Source organism: Oncorhynchus mykiss, chromosome 23, assembly GCF_013265735.2.
Source record: "Oncorhynchus mykiss isolate Arlee chromosome 23, USDA_OmykA_1.1, whole genome shotgun sequence".
NCBI lineage: Eukaryota > Metazoa > Chordata > Actinopteri > Salmoniformes > Salmonidae > Oncorhynchus > Oncorhynchus mykiss.
The window spans coordinates 10,608,554-10,628,551 of record NC_048587.1 but is presented as its reverse complement, the minus strand read 5'-3'; the positions used below and the strand labels follow the sequence as shown (position 1 = coordinate 10,628,551).

The following is a 19,998-nucleotide window of genomic DNA, read 5'->3' as shown; positions in this document are numbered from 1 at the left end:
TTAAATTGTTTCCAGCAGCACATTTACAGTCACCAACGCTCTGGTTAACACGAAAACTGCCTTACCAGTTCTGCTAGGGTGAGTAAAATCGTCAGAGTGGTCTCATTTGTGAAAGTAGCTAGCCAACGTTAGCTTGGGTACTTGACTGCCGTTGTAAGGCCAGAACACTCAAATCAACCCTACTGCGCTCCGAGAGCGAAACGGTCTGAATTTTTCTCTGAATGGAAACACCATAATATTAATCAAATTAATTAAGCCAAATTCCTTAAAATCAATCTCATATACTATTTGTTTTACAAAAAAGTTTTTAAATTCCATGGTAATGCCAATACAGAATACTATCAAATGCTTCTCAAAGATGCCCTCTGTGGATATAGATTATTTTGTACCCGTTTCCTCCAGCATCTTCACAAGGTCCTTTGCTGTTGTTCTGGGATTGATTTGCACTTTTCGCATCAAAGTACGTTCATCTCTAGGAGACAGAACCCTTCTCCTTCCTGAGAGGTATGACAGCTGCGTGGTCCCATGGTGTTTATACTTGCGTACTATTGTTTGTACAGATGTGGTACCTTCAGGCATTTGGAAATTGCTCCCAAGGATGAACCAGACTTATGGATGTCCACAATTCTTGGCTGATTTCTTTACATTTTCCCATGATGTCAAGCAAAGAGGCACTGAGTTTGAAGGTAGGCCTTGAAATACATCCACAGGTACACCTCCAATTGACTCAAATGATGTCAATTAGCCTATCAGAAGCTTCTAAAGCCATGACATAATTGTCTGGATTTTCGAAGCTGTGTAAAGCCACAGTCAACTTAGTGTATGTAAACTTCTGACCCACTGGAATTGTGATACAGTGAATTATAAGTGAAATAATCTGTCTGTAAACAATTGTTGGAAAAATGACTTGTGTCATGCACAAAGTAGATGTCCTAACCGACTTGCCAAAACTGTAGTTTGTTTAACAAGAAATTTGTGGAGTGGTTGAAAAACTAGTTTTAATGGCTCCAACCTAAGTGTATGTAAACTTCCAACTTCAGCTGTACAATCAACATAGTCAAATGGCAGAGTTGTTAGTTTGGCACTGTTGATAAGCACATATTTGGACTAAGATATGTTTTTTTTTTTTTTTTTTTTTACTGATACAACGTAAACTCACGTAAACTCGTACATCGCCTTGGTCCGTACAATTGCCCTTATTTTAGCGCCCCAAAAACGCAATACTTCCAGATCAACTGTAATGTCAATACCATTGTAAAGCACAATTTCTTCCCTTTCCAACAGAATCAATTATATGACCTAAACGCTGCCCGTTTCTGCATAATTCAAGCAGGCAATGAGCCCCGTCGGGTCTTTTTAAAAATGGCGGGTGGGGAAGCGAAACTAATGCGTGATAGTGAGAAGGAGAGATTGCTTTTTTTCACTCGATCTGTCCAACTTATCACCTTATCGCCTCTAAACTATAAATAAAACACTATAAAGAGTTTATATAATGTGTCATTACATACCTATTTGAAGGTTTGTGTCGAATTTGAATCGGGTTTTTAGGGCAGTGCTAAAGTGATCTTAGAAGTCAACAGCGGCTTTGAGAATGATGATCGCATGCAATGATGACGAAAAATTAACTAGGTATCCCCCTTACCCACATCACTATCCATTTATTGTTTTTAAGGGATGATAGAAGTGCTACACCTGGTGGAGAGAGATTGTAAGACATAAATAGTTGCTTTATGCATGCTGTACGTTACGACATGACACGTCAAGATGTAACGGAGGGTCAGTTTTTTCAACTTTCTCCAATACTATAGAGCCATTACCATGTTGATCAATGCTTGAATCGAAACCTAGTTCACACCCACCATTTTGACGTCAACACAGTCGCTACAGTCCCATTAGTTTTCTTTGTAGCCTCGTTTGAATGTTGCGGTTGCGCACATTTGTACTGAATGGGGTGAGTTTACATTAGCTAGCTAGCTATGTTTTGTGGAAAAATGCATTTGAACGTGAGCTAGCTATCGTTAGCTAGCTTCTGTGTTGAGGTCAGCTGTTGTTATCTGGCTTTAGCTAGCTAGATAATGGCAAACATTATTTGTGTAACAAACCTTTCATAAAGGAATATAACTAGCTACCTTTCTCTGCCTGTTTGTTAGCTAACTAGCTTTCAGCTGACTGGTGTTAGCTACCTAGCTAGCTAGAGAGGCTAGCTGCTGGACTTTAGACAAGCAAGCTAATGTGAACTAACGTTAGCTAGCTTGATACCTAGCAAATCAAAATATCTGTTTCTTTTCTAAGATACATTTTTTACTCTAACTTCACACTCTGTATTTTTTGTGATTCTTCTTTGTTTTTGCTGTGGTTTTCTCATGATAATTTGTTTTATTATTAGCTTGAATTAAGTCATACATGAAGTGCTCAGTTGAGTGTGTTCATATTGACCTCAACACATCTAATGTCTAAGTTTGACACAGGGTATATTGTCTACAGAGAGAGTGTGTCGGACACGTGTGTGTGTGTGTGTGTGTGTGCGTGTGCGTGTGCGCGTGCGTGTGTGTGTGTGTGTGTGCGTGCGTGCATGGGTTCAAGCTATATAAATTACCTCAGGTTTCTGAGCCGTGATTCTGATAACTGATTCCCAGAACTGGTACGATCACAGCCTGAGGATTACCTGGGCAGTGAGTGTGTGTTTGTATTTGCCAGCTTACAGTCCCCAGTGCCCGGGTATTCCCCTAAACCCCTTGTAGCCAACAGTTGGGCTGATATGAACAGAGCATGTGTGTTTGTGTCTGGGACAATATTGAGACTTTCTGTGTAGAATTTACCCTTTGTCTCTCTCTAGTTTAAGGTCATTACACTGACTAATCACACTTGTTGTTGTTGTGAGTGTGCCCCTCTTTGGCTCCTGTAGTTCTCTCTGTTCTAAACATGTGGGCTTTGAGGACGTTGAGAAACAGAGGTAGTTAGAAATAGAGAGGGGTAGACAGAACGAGAGAGGAGAATGGAGAGGTATAAAGAGAGAGGGGTGTTTTCCAGTGGGAGTTGCTGTCTGTGTTTGTGTGATAAGAGGAGAGAGGAGAAAGCTGGTAGCTGCTAGGCTGTACTTCAGAGAGAGGGAGGGAGAGAGAGAGAGAAAGAGAGATGCATGAGAGTACTATGACTAGAGACGACACTTCAGAGGAAGGGGGGGGGCAGCCAGGAGTACTGACACTTCATAAGGAAAGAGAGAGATCAAGGCGAGAGAGACATTTACATTTTTGTAATTTAGCCAACGCTCTTATCCAGAGCAACTTACCGTTAGTGCGTTCATCTTAACATAGCTTGGTGGGCCAACCACATATCACAGTCACAGTAAAAAGAAAAATCATCAATAAAATAGCTATCAGCAAAGTCTGTGCTATTGACAGCTCCTGATTGGTGCAGTGGTCTAAGGCACTGCATCTCAGTGCTAGATGTGTTGCTACAGACCCTGGTTCAATCCCTGGTTGCATCATGGGTTGTATCACAACCGGCTGTGAGTGGGAGTCCCATAGGACGGCACACAATTGTCCGGTTTAGGGGAGGGTAGGCCGTCATTGTCAATAACATTTTGCTCTTAACTGACTTGCCTAGTTAAATTTTTTAAAACAAGGCGAGAAAGTGAAGAGACATAGAAAAGGAGAGGTGGAGTTGAGTGCACTTAAATAAGATGTACAGAGAGCTCCTTGAGAAAGCTCTAGTCTAGTAGGTGTTAAGGCTTGCTGGGAATTTAAGTATATAGCTGTGGAATTATAGTAGCACTGTAAGTGGTCCACTTAGTAGCAGTCCACTCTCCATTAGGACTGGACGGTATGGTAAAACACGATATACCGTTCTTCATTTACAGACCGGTGGTCTTTATTTACCATTTTGGATTTTGACTTTACCTTCTATAATGGTATTTTAATGTTATGCTACATTTAATAACTGACCAATTACAGTGCTATTCAGAGCCCTGTGATGAATGAGAATTACGTTGTTTTGGAATGAAAGGCGCCTCCACCAACCACGAAAAGAATGTCACTAACTGTAATTAAAATGGATCAGGCCTAGACCTAATATTAGCCAAATAGTTGAATCAGTATTATTTATTCCATATATTTCTGTATTTATTATATACACTACCGTTCAAAAGTTTGGGGTCACTTAGAAATGTCCTTGTTTTTGAAAGAAAGGCACATTTTTTGTCCATTTAAAATAACATAACATTTATCAGAAATACAGTGTAGACATTGGTAATGTTGTAAATGACTATTGTGGAGGAAACGGCTGATTTTTTAAATGGAATATCTGCATAGGCGTATAGAGGCCCATTATCAGCAACCATCACTCCTGCCGTACCAATGGCATGTTGTGTTAGCTAATTGAAGTTTCGAATTTTAAAAGGTTAATTGATCATTAGAAATCCCTTTTGCAACAATGTTGGCACAGTGGAAAACTGTTATGCCATTTAAATAAGCAATAAAACTGGCCTTCTTTAGACTAGTTGAGTATCTGGGGCATCAGCATTTGTGGGTTCGATTACAGGCTCAAAATGTCCAGAAACAAAGAACGTTCTTCTGAAACTCGTCAGTCTATTCTTGTTCTGAGAAATTAAGGCTATCCCATTCGAGAATTTATCAAGAAACTGAAGATCTCGTACAACGCTGTGTACTACTCCCTTCACAGAACTGGCTCTAACCAGAATAGAAAGAGGAGTGGGAGGCCCCGATGCACAACTGAGCAATAGGACAAGTACATTAGAGTGTCTAGTTCGAGAAACAGACGCCTCAAAGTCCTCAACTGGCAGCTTCATTAAATAGTACCCGCAAAACACCAGTTTCAATGTCAACAGTGAAGAGGCGACTCCAGGATGCTGGCCTTCTAGGCAGAGTTGCAAAGAAAAAGCCATATCTCAGTCAGACTGGCCAATTAAAAGAAAATATTAAGATGGGCAAAAGAACACAGACACTGGACAAAGGAACTCTAAACGGCAGTGTAAGTACAAATCTGTCAATACATGCGTTCATTATTAGGCTACTTAACATCTTTGTCATATTAGTCCATGCTGCACATTGACCCCTAATTTCTCACACACATACATACACACACAAACACTCACAGCTACAAACACACACACACACACACACACACCGTTGTCCAAACAATGTGACTGAGGGGTGGGGGCGGAGTAAGCACTCTCCTGCTCCAGAAAGATTCCTACATACACACACACTGGTAGATCTCAGTGTCTGATATTCACACATATGCACGCACTCACACAAACATCTATATCTGGAACGAAAGAAGTACAAGCCGCTCAACAAACGTGATTCGAGGTGTTACATAAAAACAACTGTGCACGCATTACTTTAAGTCGCTAAATGGTTTTTCTATTTTTTCTATTTACAGTAGGAATGGACAAGTAAATATATTCCTAGGAGACAATCAGGTAGACTCTATTTAGAAGGCCCTTACTAATGCGAGGGGGTGTGGTAATCTATGCACAGAGGAGAACAGAGTGAGTGGTACTGTGGCCAATAGTAGAAAACCTTAGAAACAGGGAGAGATGGAGAGATAATTGGAGAATATGTGTGTGTCATATTAAATATTTCAGAGTGGTGTGAATACCACTGGTTCCCCAGTGAGGTGATCCGAGTGATTCCCAAACACATCAAAACCTTCTGAGCCACCTCAATCTGTACCCTGATCCTCGTCTCTCCTCCAGAGCCAAAATGCTCCAAACCCTCCGACATAGCTGCACACTAGCTGTATCTGGTTTGTGTAAGCCCTGGTGTGGTTCCACATGCTCACACGAATGCACGCACACGGTATACAAGAAGTTAAGGGAGAGTGGGGGGAGAGAACACAGCCAAATGAGAGAGCAAGAAAGAGAATCAAGCAGACAGAAGTTCTCTTCTAATCTTGTTCACACTAGTAATCTATAGTCTAGTATAACTGCTGCTGCGTGAGTGCATTTGTGTGTGGATGACTTTCTCTTTTCCCTTATAAAGAGCGACTGCCCCTAAAAAGCAATTAATCCCTTTGAAAATGGCCTATGTGACATCGATATGAGTCCGAAACATTTATTCTAGTGAAAAAATTTACCACACAGTGTAAATAGGATCATTTTGTCTCGTCTAAAATAGAGTTTGGAACCTCAGTGTGTCACAACGAGTAAATAAACGTTGGGTTTGGATTACAACCCATCAACAAATCATGTCCCGTTTTGCCAAGCTCCATTTGCAAATCGTTTCCCTTTATCGAATAGAACTCCTATGTTTTATCGCCCCCAACGCTTTCAAAGGATCAAGGGACCTATACGGATTGACCATGCCTCCACAACCAAAGTTCTATTGTTTGCATGCCCTGCGAAATAAATCAGTATGCGAAATAGGTGCTTGGAGTTTGTCTGCACCAGTAATGCTAGCTTGGTGTGCAACGACCAGTGGTGGTGATTATAACCAGAGATATTGGACTATAATGACCTCTATTGTATAGTTTAGCTAACGACATTAGATAATGTTATTGCTGGTTATGTTGGTAGCTATCTTGTGATAAAGCAAGGCAGCCTAGCTAAAGTTTTAGCTAACATTACCTACTAGCTAGCTAGCTACTTCATTACAACTTAGTTAGGTCTTTAGCTCATGCAAGTTTATTGTTTATTGTCTAGATACTGCTGGTTATGTAACGTAATTATCTGATAATGCTTGCAAGGCAGGCTAGCTGGTCACAGGCTAACTAATGTTAGATAAATAGCTAACGTTGGACTTGGAAGTTAGTTCATAGCTCATACAAGTGTATTCTGTATTGTCTAGGGCAAAACTAAATAATGAGTCTGAGTTGTACAGTGGACTAAGATCAACAAACCATAACGGCTTCAATGGCCTTAATCTAATCTAATCTGGAGCTAATGTACAGTCATCTGCTAAGCATAGATTTTGGGTTTCCATTAGTTACAACAGCCACAAAGTCAAAATTGGCTATTGTAAACATTTAAAGTACCAGTCAAAAGTTTGGACACACCTACTCATTCAAGGGTTTTTCTTTATTTTTACCATTTCTACATTGTAGAATAATAGTGAAAACATAAACTATGAAGTAACACATATGGAATCATGTTTAACACATCAAAATATATTTGAGATTCTTCAAAGTAGCCACCCTTCTCCATGATGACAGCTTTGCACACTCTTGGCATTCTCTCAACCAGCTTCATGAGGTAGTCATCTGGAATGCATTTCAATTAACAGGTGTGCCTTGTTAAAAGTTCATTTGTGGAATTTATTTCATTCTTAATGCATTTGAGCCAATCAGTTGTGTTTTGACAAGGTAGGGGTGGTATACAGAAGATAGCCCTATTTGGTAAAAGACCAAGTCCATATTATGGCAAGAACCGCTCAAATAAGACATTTTAAGACATGGTCAGTCAATCCGGAAAATGTCAAGAACTTCAAGTGCTGTTGCAAAAAATATCAACCATCAGGTGCTATGATGAAACTAGGACTCATGAGGACCGCCACAGGAAAGGAAGACCCAGAGTTACCTCTGCTGCAGAGGATAAGTTCATTAGAGTTACCAGCCTCAGAAATTGCAGCCCAAATAAATGCTTCACAGAGTTCAAGTAACAGACACATCTCAACATCAACTGTTCAGAGGAGACGGTGTGAATCAGGCCTTCATGGTCGAATTTCTGCAAAGAAACCACTACTAAAGGACACCAATAAGAGAGACTTGCTTGGGCCAAGAAACACGAGCAATGGACATTAGACCGGTGGAAATATGTCCTTTTGGTCTTATGAGTCCAAATTTGAGTTTTTTGGTTCCAACTGCTGGGTTTTTGTGAAACGCAGAGTAGGTGAACGGATGATCTCCGCATGTGTGGTTCCCACAGTGAAGCATGGAAGAGCAGGTGTGATGGTGTGGGGGTGCTTTGCTGATGACACTGTCTGTGATTTATTTAGAATTCAAAGTACACTTAACCAGCATGGCTACCACATCATTATGCCATCCCATCTGGTTTGTGCTTAGTGGGACTATCATTTGTTTTTCAACAGGACAATGACGCAACACACCTCCAGGCTGTGTAAGGGCTCAACCCAATTGAGATGGTTTGGGATGAGTTGGACGGCAGAGTGAAGGAAAAGCATCCAACAAGTGCTCAGTATATGTGGGATCTCCTTCAAGACTGTTGGAAATTAATTCCAAGAGAAGCTGGTTGAGAGAATGCCAAGCGTGTGCAAAGCTGTCACCAAGGCAAAGGGTGGCTACTTTGAAGAATCTAAAATATATTTTGTTTTGTTTAAAACTGTTTGGTTACTACATGATTCCATAAGTGTTATTTCATAGTTTTGATGTCTGTTTTACAATGTACAAAATGGTAAATAAATAAAAACTAGAATGAGTAGCTGTGTTCAAACTTTTGATTGGTACAGTATGAAAACAAAAATGTGATTTTTTGACCTAAATTAAGGTTAGCAGTGTGGTTAAGGGTAGGTTTAAAATAAGATTTTAATAAGACTTTAGGAATAGAAAGGCTTTATGACTTTGTGGCTGTGGTAATTAGTGACGACCTTGAATTAGCTTGACCCTGCCATAATGACAAATATGGCTTCATCAACAACGGTAATGTGTGTTATGTGGAAAGTTGTATGAAAAAATACCCTGTTTGATAAACTAGTCGGTTAATTACCCAGCAAAGCAGATACAAGTAGTAGTCATTTTGGTTGTGAAGTGCATTATAAAAAAGCTTTGTCCTTTCTACATAACAAAATGTAATTTACCACTTGGCTGTCTATTCCCCTCGCTGTGAGCATTCGTATAAATGGAACAGGGAGGGCACTTGAATCAGGATGATGACGTTTGACCGAAACAGTTTTGAGATTTGTCCCAAATCACCTACATAACTAGCCTGATCTATGGGTTTACCATTCTATTTAACTTCACATATCATGATATATGAAGTGAAATAGAAAGGTGAATGCAGCGATCAGGTTGGTTCCACCATGCTAATCATAACCACCATTGATAATGTAATCATTGCTCTGTGTGTGTGTTTGTGTGACCGACCAGTAACTTTGAGGGGCAAGGAGCTGATCAATGCTGCCTTGCCAATCAGTGGGGCTCTGGCAAAGACCTCACCTCCAGTTTCACCTCTTGCCTGCTCACCAACGGTCGTCAATGGGGAGACCCAAATTAGGTAGATTTAGTCTGACCTGTTCAAACTTCAACGTAGTGTATGTTTGTTTGTCAAATATCACCTTTCCTAACTGCCATTGGTAATAGAACAGTGACTGTGTATGTGTTCACAGATGCATCTATTGAGCCAGCACTTGGAGACTTGCAAGATGATGTGATGGAGTCCTGACTGACAGGCAGGCTTGATACGGACGTCTCTGAGTGGAGGGAGACCTGGCACTCGGCATAACATTTTTACTAGACACAACTTTTACTTGTATTGTCTTTTTTACTATTGAATTGAATTGGTATCTGTCAATATGGGGAGGGAGAATCCCTGTGTATTCTGCACCAGGATCAGGGAACTCTTGTTGTATACAGGACACCACACAAGAAAGTACAGAATGACCACTCTGTTTGTCAATGTAGCCCCATTACCAGCAGACAAAATGCAGATAGGCACAGTATCTGTATCGGCTGTGAATGACAATGAAAGGTGCACATTGTTATATTAGTATATCAGTATCTATGGTATGATGTCAAGTTTGGCTTCTGTCATGGCCACCTGCATTTCTAGAAGATCAAGGCAAAAACCAAGGCCAAATCAGCAGGTGCAGTTCCTTTTTAAACGCTGGCCTTCATAGGCTGAAGGGAATTTAACATAGAACAGCAGGTCGAATAAAAAGTATGTCTTTACTCTTGTTTTGTGAAAATGACAATAGTTCAATATTTTTGCACTTCCTCTTTGTGGTCCAACACTGATGATGAGATGTAACTCCACCTGGCTCCACCTTGGTTAGGCTGCCCTCTGTTGGTATCAATTGGACTGTACACGACATTCACCAGTGCTGAATTCCAAATCAACCCCTGGCCAAGACCCTTGTTCCTAGTCATTCCTGTATATTTGAGAGGATTGGATGGGAGTGTACAAAACGGCAACTTTTTCACCCAGCTATTCAAAAGGCAAGATGAAGATATTACCATATTGTTTATATCTATCCAATTAATCCAATCTACAGGAATGCCCAATTAGCAGACACTTATTCAAAGCAAAGCGATTTACAGTACAGGAGCAAGTTCAAAGTATGTATGTGTACTTGATCCTTGTGAGAATTAAACCATGACCTTGGCATTGTGTTCTTACCAACTGAGCCACACATCATTTGTGAAACCTTTGCCTTAAAATCATATTTTCTTTATTCAGATGGAGCAGACTGAATAGTAGAAATGAACTGAGGTTATGGTGGTGTGGCTAAACTGTAATACTAAATCTGAACCACCGCATGTCACCATAGTCTTAGTTTAGTGCAATCAGAGTCATACACATCAGCTACACGTTGTGCTGGGTTCATTTCCAGTCCTTCACTAACACACCAAATTACACCAACCAGTTTCTCATCAGGACTGTGATGAGTTGCATCAAGTGTGTTAGTGTAGGGCTGGAACAAAAGCATACACACTGTAGCTACTTGGGACCAGGCTTGGTCCCCTAAATATAAGTATATTGTTATTATTATTTATTTTTTCAATTTCACCTTGATTTAACCAGGCAGCAGAGATTTAATATCTGTTTCAGATGGTTTCTCTCACTCCCACTGTCTCCGCTCTTCTCACTCCCTCTCTCTTTCTCCTGTTCCCCTTCCTCTGTCTCTCACTTCAAACCTCCTCTCGTGTTGCTGTACTCCTGTCCCCCTGACCTGCTCAAGTCCTGGATTAAAATCTACAGATTCCAACCCGTTTTTTTGTTTGTATCAGGCCTTAAAAGTAGACTCAGCGATATGAGATATACAGTAAATTACTATTAGCAAATAGAAACAAACAAAGAAAGTGCAAAGTGAGAGAATTTCCTCAGCAGTAGTTGTCATGCAGCAATCACATTAGAGAAGTGTGAAGCGATGTGTATTTGCACAGATGCTCTTTGTGGGTGCCTCATAATATCTTTGGTTCACACTGTTGCTTGTGGTCACATCCAGTGGTGTGGTGGAGGGTTAATGCATGTAGCCTAAACAGTGTTTACACAAAAAAATTGACATCTGTTGGCAAACAGAAGATAGCCCTATTTGGTAAAAGACCAAGTTCATATTATGTCAAGAACAGCTCAACTAAGTAAAGAGAAATGTCAGTCCATCATTACTTTAAGACACGAAGGTCAGTCAATCTGGAAAATGTCAAGAACTTTTAAAGTTTCTTCAAGTGCAGTCACAAAAACCATCAAGCGCTATGAGGAAACTAGGACTCATGAGGACCGCGACAGGAAAGAAAGACCCAGAGTTACCTCTGCTGCAGAGGATAAGTTCATTAGAGTTACCAGCCTTGTTTAACTTGGGTCAAACATTTTGTGTAGCCTTCCACAAGCTTCCCACAATACGTTGGGTGAATTTTGGCCCATTCCTCCTGACAGAGCTGGTGTAACTAAGTCAGTTGAGTATGCCTCATTGCTAGCACATGCTTTTTCAGTTCTGCCCACAGATTGTCTATAGGATTTCAGGGCTTTCTGATGGCCCCTCCAATACCTAGACTTTGTTGTCCTTATGCCATTTTCCCACAACTTTGGAAGTATGGTTGGGGTCTTTATTCGTTGGAAGACCCATTTGCGACCAAGCTTTAACTTCTGACTGATGTCTTGAAATTTTGCTTCAATATATCCACATAATTGTCCTTCCTCATGATGCCATCTATTTTGTGGGATGGTATTCTTCAGGCTTGCAAGCTTCCCCCTTTTCCCCCCAAACATAACAATGGTCATTATGGCCAAACCGTTCTATTTTTATTTCATCAGACCAGAGGACATTTCTCCAAAAAGTACAATCTTTGTCCCCATGTGCAGTTGCAAACCTTAGTCTAGATTTTTTTATGGAGGTTTTGGAGCAGTGGCTTCTTCCTTGCTGAGCGGCTTTTCAGGTTATGTCGATATTAGGACTCTTTTTTACTGTGGACATAGATACCTTTGTACCTGATTCATCCAGCATTTTCACAGGGTCCTTTGCTGTTGTTCTGGGATTGATTTGCACTTTTCGAACCAAAGTACGTTCATCTGTACGAGACAGAACTCGTCTCCTTCCTCAGCGGTATGACTTCTGCGTGTTTCCATGGTGTTTATACTTGCGTACTATTATTTGTACAGATGAACGTGGTACCTTCAGGCGTTTGGAAATTGCTCCCAATGATGAACCAGACTTGCCTGGGTCTACAATTAGTTTTCTGAGGTCTTGGCTGATTTCCCATGATGCCACGCAAAGAGGCACTGAGTTTGAAGGTAGGCCTTGAAATACATTCACAGGTACACCTCCAATTGACTCATGGTGTTAATTAGCCTATCAGAAGCTTCTAAAGCCATTACATAATTTTCTGGAATTGTCCATGCTATTTAAAGGCACAGTCAACTTCGTGTATGTAAACTTCTGACCCACTAGAATTGTGATACAGTGAATTATAAGTGAAATAATCTGTCTGTAAACAATTGTTGGAAAAATTACTTGCGTCATGCACAAAGTAGATGTCCTAAACGACTTGCCAAAACTATCGTGTGTTAGCAAGAAATTTGTGGAGTGGTTGAAAAATGTTTTTTTTTTAAATGTTTTTTTTTAAATGTTTCATCAATCTACAGACAATAACCCATAACGACAAAGCAAAAACACTTTATTTTTATTTTTATAATAATAATTGAAATATCACATTTACATGTATTCAGACTCTTTACTTAGTACTTTGATGAAGCACCTTTGAGGCTGGAGTCTTCTTGGGTATGGCGCTACAAGCATGGCACACCTGTATTTGGGGAGTCTCTCCCATTCTTCTCTGTAGATCCTCTGTAGACTTGGCCCGAAGCCACTCCTGCGTTGTCTTGGCTGTGTGCTTAGGGTCGTTCTCCTGTTGGAAGGTGAACCTTCGCCCCAGTCTGAGGTCCTGAGCGCTCTGGAGCAGGCTTTCATCAAGGATCTCTCTGTACTTTGCTCCGTTCATCATTGCCTCAATCCTGACTAGTCTCCCAGTCACTGCTGCTTTAAAACATCCCCACAGCATGATGCTGCCACCACAGTGCTTCACCGTAGGGATGGTGCCAGGTTTCCTCCAAACATGACCCTTGGCATTTGGGGCAAAGAGTTCAATCTTGGTTTCATCAGACCTGAGAATCATGTTTCTCATGGTCATAGAGTCATTTGGGTGCTTTTTGGCATTCTCCAAGCGGCTTCTGTCTGGCCCCTCTACCTGAAAGGCCAGATTTGTTGAATGCTACAGAGATGATTGTCCTTCTGTAAGGTTCTCCCATCTCCACAGAGGAACCTGATGTCAAAGTGACCATCAGGTTCTTGGTCACCTCCCTGACCAAGGCCCTTCTTTCCCGATTGCTCAGTTCTAGGAAGAGTCTTGGTGGTTCCAAACTTCTTCCATTTAAGAATGATGGAGGCCACTGTGTTCTTGGGGACGTTCAATGCTGCAGAAATGTCTTGGTTCGCTTCCCCAGATCTGTGCCTCGACACAATCCTGTCTCGGAGCTCTGACATGCACTGTCAACTGTGGGACATTATATAAATAGGTGTGTGCTTTTCCAAATAATGTCCAATCAATTGAATTTACCGCAGGGGAACTCCAATGAAATTGTAGAAACATCTACATCTAAGGATGATCAATGGTAAATGGATGCACGTGAAATCAATTGCGAGCCTCATAGCAAAGGTTCTGAACATTTATGTAAATAAGGTATTTATGTTTTTTATGTTTTATAAATTTGCAAACAATTCTAAAAACCTTTATTCACTTTGTCATTATGGGGTATTGTGTGAAGATCGATGAGAAAGAAAAATGTTTAATCCATTTTAGAATAAGGCTGTAACGTAACAAAATGTGGAAAAAGGGAATCAGTCTGAATACTTTCCGAATGCACTGTATGTCTATAACCTAGCAAGCAACATTAGATGAATAATTAAATGAAAGCCTTAATTGGAAAATAGTTAGCTAGCTTGCTGGCTATAGCTTGCTTAAACGTTGTCGCTTGTGTCACTCACTCCATTTCGGGCCGAGCAGTCTGTCCCGACTGTAAAACTCATGTTTAGGTTATTCAAACCTGATCTGTTATTGATCTCAACTAGCTGTCTCAGGTCTTTGAATTGCACACATAGTGGTGATGTTGTTTTATCAACAATATACTGTATCTGATTTATGCTGATGAAGAGTCCCACTGCTTCTATCTAGTCTAGAAATAGCTGTTGCTATATATGTGTATGCTGTACATGACATGCGTGACACTTTAGAAAAGTTCCTCTTTGAAGTTTATTTCAAATAAATTACAGAGATTAAAATGTGCCTCGTCAATATTTGCTTATATTTGTACTTAACACTCAATTCCATGCCTGGCTGGCTATCCAACCAACGAATGTCCAGGGCTCTGCTTACCTCAGCTACCCATGACAGAGAGACATGACAGATCTGCCTGTGTGTCTCAACCTCTTCAACCTCTAGATGGGAGATGGCATCACTCTGGTTGCACTCTGTTTTGTGTCCTTTACTCTGAATTGTGCACTCGATCACTCCCACTCATAACACGATACGTTCGTAATCAGCCCTGGTTAGACCTGGCACTTTTTATCCTTTCAGTTTCTGAACCCTGTCCCTGACCCCTAACCTCTATACGACCCCATAACTATATGGTGTTTGCGTTCAAGTAAAAGCTTTACTACCAAAGATGAAAGTGTGGGTGTGTGTGGGTGTGCCTGTGTGCCTGTGTGCATGCTTGTCCAACATTAGTCAGCATAGTTCTCTGACACAAGCACTTCCACCTGGTGCCTCCCTCTTTCCATCTCTCTGTTTCTCTCTCTCGCTCCCTCCATCATGTTCACATTGAAATGAGTGTTGAGTGTGTCATACCAGCTGGTGCTTTTGCATGCCACGTGAATAGGTTGTATGTATGTGCATGTGTGTCATATCACAGATGTTCACTGGCTCCTCATCTCATGCACAAGGTGATTTATTCTACTTTCTAAACATATTTTTATTACATTTTCTGCTCTCTTCCCTTTTCTGTGCATGCAATTCAGTTCTCTTCTGCTATATCTTATTCTGTCTTTCTCTTTCTCTCTCTCTGACACTTACCCTCACCCCCTCCTCTCTCTGTTTTCTCTGCCATCAGTGAGTAATCAAGCCCTGTGATGAGTAAAGGAATGAATAAACTGTTCAAAGTAGGACAGATTTGACTCAGTTTATCAGAAGAGCAGATTGTTTGCATTCGTTTGTGACTGTGTGCTGTGGAGACAGACCAGGGTTGGAATTTAAGGAAAAGATGACATCACTCACTCACAATTATGGATGTGGTAAATATATCAAAGGAAGTCGACCAAAGCAATGGAAATGCCATGGCAACACCAATCACGCTTTCCCGTCGGGAAAGATTCAGAATATTGCCCCCCCATAGATTAACTACCAGTTTAAACGAACGGCAGTTAGCATATACTGTAGCAGACATTTTTTCTAACCTGAAAATTATTTTCTAAGGATTATGCATCAAAAACAGCTAAATATATCCATAGCCAGATATGAGTAACCACTTTGTGGATAATTTAGAACATAAATCATGATGAACTTGACCGCAAAACGCTACAGAGAGTGGTGCGGATGGCCCAATACATTACTTAGGCCGAGCTCCCTGCCATCCAGGACCTCAATAGCAGGCAGTTGTCAAAGGAAGGCCCGAAAAACGCAATGCAAATAGTCCGGGTAGCCATTTGATGACCTGTTTTCAGGAGTCTTATGGCTTGGCAGTAAGAACTGTTGAGAAGCTTTTTTGTCCTAGACTTGGCACTCCAGTACCGCTTGCCATGCGGTAGTAGAGAGAACAGTCTATGACTGGTGTGGCTGGGGTCTTTGACAATTTTTAGGGCCTTCCTCTGACACCGCCTGGTGTAGAGGTCCTGGATGGCTGGCAGCTTAGCCCCAGTGATGTACTGGTCCGTACGCACTACCCTCTGTAGTGCCTTGCGGTCAGAGGCCGAGCAATTGCCGTACTGGGCAGTGATGCAACCAGTGTTGCTCTCGATGTTGCAGCTATAAAACCTTTTGAGGATCTCAGGACCCATGCCAAATCTTTTTAGTTTCCTGAAGTGGAATAGGCTTTGTCGTGCCCTCTTCACGACTGTCTTGGTGTGTTTGGACCATTCTAGTTTGTTGTTGATGTGGACACCGAGGAACTTGAAGCTCTCAACCTGCTCCACTACTGCCCCGTCGATGAGAATGGGGGCGTGCTCGGTCCTCCTTTTCCTGTAGTTCACAATCATCTCCTTAGTCTTGGTTACGTTGAGGGATTTAGGTTGTTATTCTGGCACGACACGGCAGGGTCTCTGACCTCATCCCTATAGGCTGTCTTGTCGTTGTTGGTGATCAGGCCTACCACTGTTGTGTCGTCTGCAAACTTAATGATGGTGTTGGAGTCGTGCCTGGCCATGCAGTCGTGGTTGAACAGGGAGTACAGGAGGGGACTGAGCACGGACCCTTGTGGAGCTCCCGTGTTGAGGATCAGCGTGACAGATGTGTTGCTACCTACCCTCATCACCTGGGGCGGCACGTCAAGAAGTCCAGGATCCAATTGCAGAGGAAGGTGTTTAGTCCCAGGATCCTTAGCTTAGTGATGAGCTTTGAGGGTACTATGGTGTTGAACGCTGAGCTGTAGTCAATGATAAGCATTCTCACATAAGTGTTCCTTTTGTCCAGGTGGGAAAGGGCAGTGTGGAGTGCAATATAGATTGCGTCATCTGTGGATCTGTTTGGGCAGTATCCAAATTGGAGTGGGTCTAGGATTTCCGGGATAATGGTGTTGATGTGAACCATTCCAACCTTCCAAAGCACTTCATGGTTAGGGACGTGAGTGAAAGGGGTCTGTAATCATTTAGGCAGGTTGCCTTTGTGTTCTTGGGCACAATCAGCAGATAATTATTTGGTAGCATTGCCTTTAAATTGTTTAACTTGGGTCAAACATTTCGGGTAGCCTTCCACGAGTTTCTCACAATAAGTTGGATAAATTTTGACCCATTCCTCATGACAGAGCAGGTGTGACAGAGCCAGGTTTGTAGGCCTCCTTGCTCGCAAACGCTTTTTCAGTTTTGCCCACAAACTTTCTATAGGATTGAGGCTATATGGCTTTGTGATGGCCACTCCAATACCCTGACTGTATGCTTGGGGTCATTGTCCATTTGGAAGACCCATTTGCGACCAAATTGTAACTTCCTGACTGATGGCTTGAGATGTTGCTTCAATATATCCACATAATTTTCCTGCTTCATGATGCCATCTATTTTGTGAAGTGCACCAGTCCCTCCTACAGCAAGGCACCCCCATAACATGATGCCGCCACCCTCGCACCACCCTTGCAAGCCTCCACTTTTTTCCTCCAAACATAACGATGGTCATTATGGCCAAACAGTTCTATTTTTCTTTCATCAGACCAGAGGACATTTCTCAAAAAAGTATGAACTTTGTCCCCATGTGCAGTTGCAAACCGTAGTCAGGCTTTTTTTTATGGCGGTTTTGGAGCAGTGGCTTCAGCCGTTCAGGTTATGTCGATATAGGACTCGTTTTACTGTGGATATAGATACTTTTGTACCTGTTTTCTCCAGCATCTTCACAAGGTCCTTTTATTTTTTTTATTTAGTTCACCTTTATTTAACCAGGGTGGCTAGTTGAGAACAAGTTCTCATTTGCAACTGCGACCTGGCCAAGATAAAGCATAGCAGTGTGAACAGACACCAACACAGAGTTACACATGGAGTAAACAATAAACAAGTCAATAACATAGTAGGAAAAAAAATAATCTACAGTATATGTATTTTGCTAAAAATGTGGAGCTCAAAACAGTTGGGGCTCTGCCCCTTCTGCCCTGAATGACAGGTCGCCACAGATCCTGACTAGTCTCTCAGTACCTGCCTCTGAAAAACATCCCCACAGCATGATGCAGTGATTACAGCCTCGATTCTAATTGGGTATGACGATACAAGCTTGGCACACCTGTATTTGGGGAGTTTCTCCCATTCTTCTCTGCAGATCCTCTGAAGCTCTGTCAGGTTGGATGGTGAGCGTCGCTGCTCAGCTATTTTCAGGTTTCTTCAGAGATGTTAGATCGTGTTCAAGTCTGGGCTCTGGCTAGGCCACACTTGTCCCGAAGCCACTCCTGCGTTGTCTTGGCTGTGGGCTTAGGGTCGTTGTCCAGTTTAAAGGTGTACCTTTGCCCTAGACCTACGTCATGAGCGTTCCGGAGCAGATTTTCATCAACAATCTCTTTGTACTTTGCTCCGTTCATCTTCCCTCAATCCTGACTTGTGTCCCAGTCCCTGCAGCATGATGTTGCCACCACCATGCTTCACCGTAGGGATGGTGCCAGATTTCCTCCAGACGTGATACTTGGCATTCAGGCCAAATAGTTCAATCTTAGTTTCATCAGACCAGAGAATCTTGTGCCTCATGGTCTGAGACCTTTAGATACCTTTTGGCAAATTCCAAGCGGGCAGTCATATGCCTTGTACTGTGGAGTGGCTTCTGTCTGGCCACTCCACCATAAAGGCCTGATTGGTGGAGTGCTGCAGAGAAGGTTGTCCTTCTGTAAGGTTCTCCCATCTCCATAAAGGAACTCTGAGCTCTGTCAGAGTGACCCTTGGGTTCTTGGTCACCTCCTTGACCAAGGCCCTTCTCCTCCGATTGCTCAGTTTGGCCCAGCAACCAGCTCTAGGAAGAGTCTTGGTGGTTCCAAACTTCTTCCATTTAAGAATGATGGAGGCCACTGTGTTTTTGGGGACCTTCAATGCTGCAGAAAAGTTTTGGTACCTTTCCCCAGGTCTGTGCCTCGACACAATCAAGCCTAAACAATCCTGTCTCGGTTTGGTTTTTGCTCTGACATGCACTTTCATCTGTGGGACTTTATGTAGACAGGTGTGTGCCTTTTCAAATCATGTCCAATCAATTGAATTTACCAGAGGTGGACTCCAATCATGTTGTAGAAACATATCAAGAATGAATGATGGTAATAGTAGTCTCATAGCAAAGGGACTGAATACTTATTGTAAATAAGGTATTCCTGTTTTTTATTTTTAATACATTTGCAAAAATATCCAAATAGCTGTTTTCACTTCATCATTATGGGGTATTGTGTGTAGATTTATGAGAGAAAAAAAATGCATACATTTTAGAATATACAGTCGTGGCCAAAAGTTTTGAAAATGACAAAAATCTAAATTTTCACAAATTTTGCTGCTTCAGTGTACTGAATACTGAAATATAATTACAAGCATTTCATAGGTGTCAAAGGCTTTTATTGACAATTACATGAAGTTGATGCAATGAGTCAATGTTTGCAGTGTTGTCCCTTCTTTTTCAAGACCTCTGCAATCCGCCCTGGCAGATGGGCCACATCCTGACTGATGGCAGCCCATTCTTGCATAATCAATGCTTGGAGTTTGTCAGAATTTGTTGGTTTTTGTTTGTCCACCCGCCTCTTGAGGATTGACCACAAGTTCTCAATGGGATTACGGTCTGGGGAGTTTCCTGGCCTTGGACCCAAAATATTGATGTTTTCTTCCCCGAGACACTTAGTTATCACTTTTACCTGATGGCAAGGTGCTCCATCATGCTGGAAAAGGCATCGTCACCAAACTGTTCCTGGATGGTTGGGAGAAGTTGCTCTCGGAGGATGTGTTGGTACCATTCTTTATTCATGGCTGTATTCTTAGGCGAAATTGTGAGTGAGCCCACTCCCTTGGCTGAAAAGCAACCCCACACATGAATGGTCTCAGGATAATTTACTGTTGGCATGACACAGGACTGATGGTAGCACTCACCTTGTCTTCTCCGGAA

At 41.8% G+C, this 19,998-nt stretch overlaps 1 long non-coding RNA gene across 1 annotated transcript in view; it reads left to right on the top strand.

Moving 5' to 3' along the window:
- LOC118943886 overlaps positions 1–11,707 on the top strand; it is a 117,685-nt gene extending 105,978 nt beyond the window's left edge. The window contains exons 3-4 of the long non-coding RNA XR_005039212.1: positions 9,064–9,190; positions 9,303–11,707. This is a non-coding gene — a long non-coding RNA (uncharacterized LOC118943886). The remainder of the gene's footprint in view (positions 1–9,063; positions 9,191–9,302) is intronic.
- Positions 11,708–19,998: the final 8,291 nt, after the last annotated feature.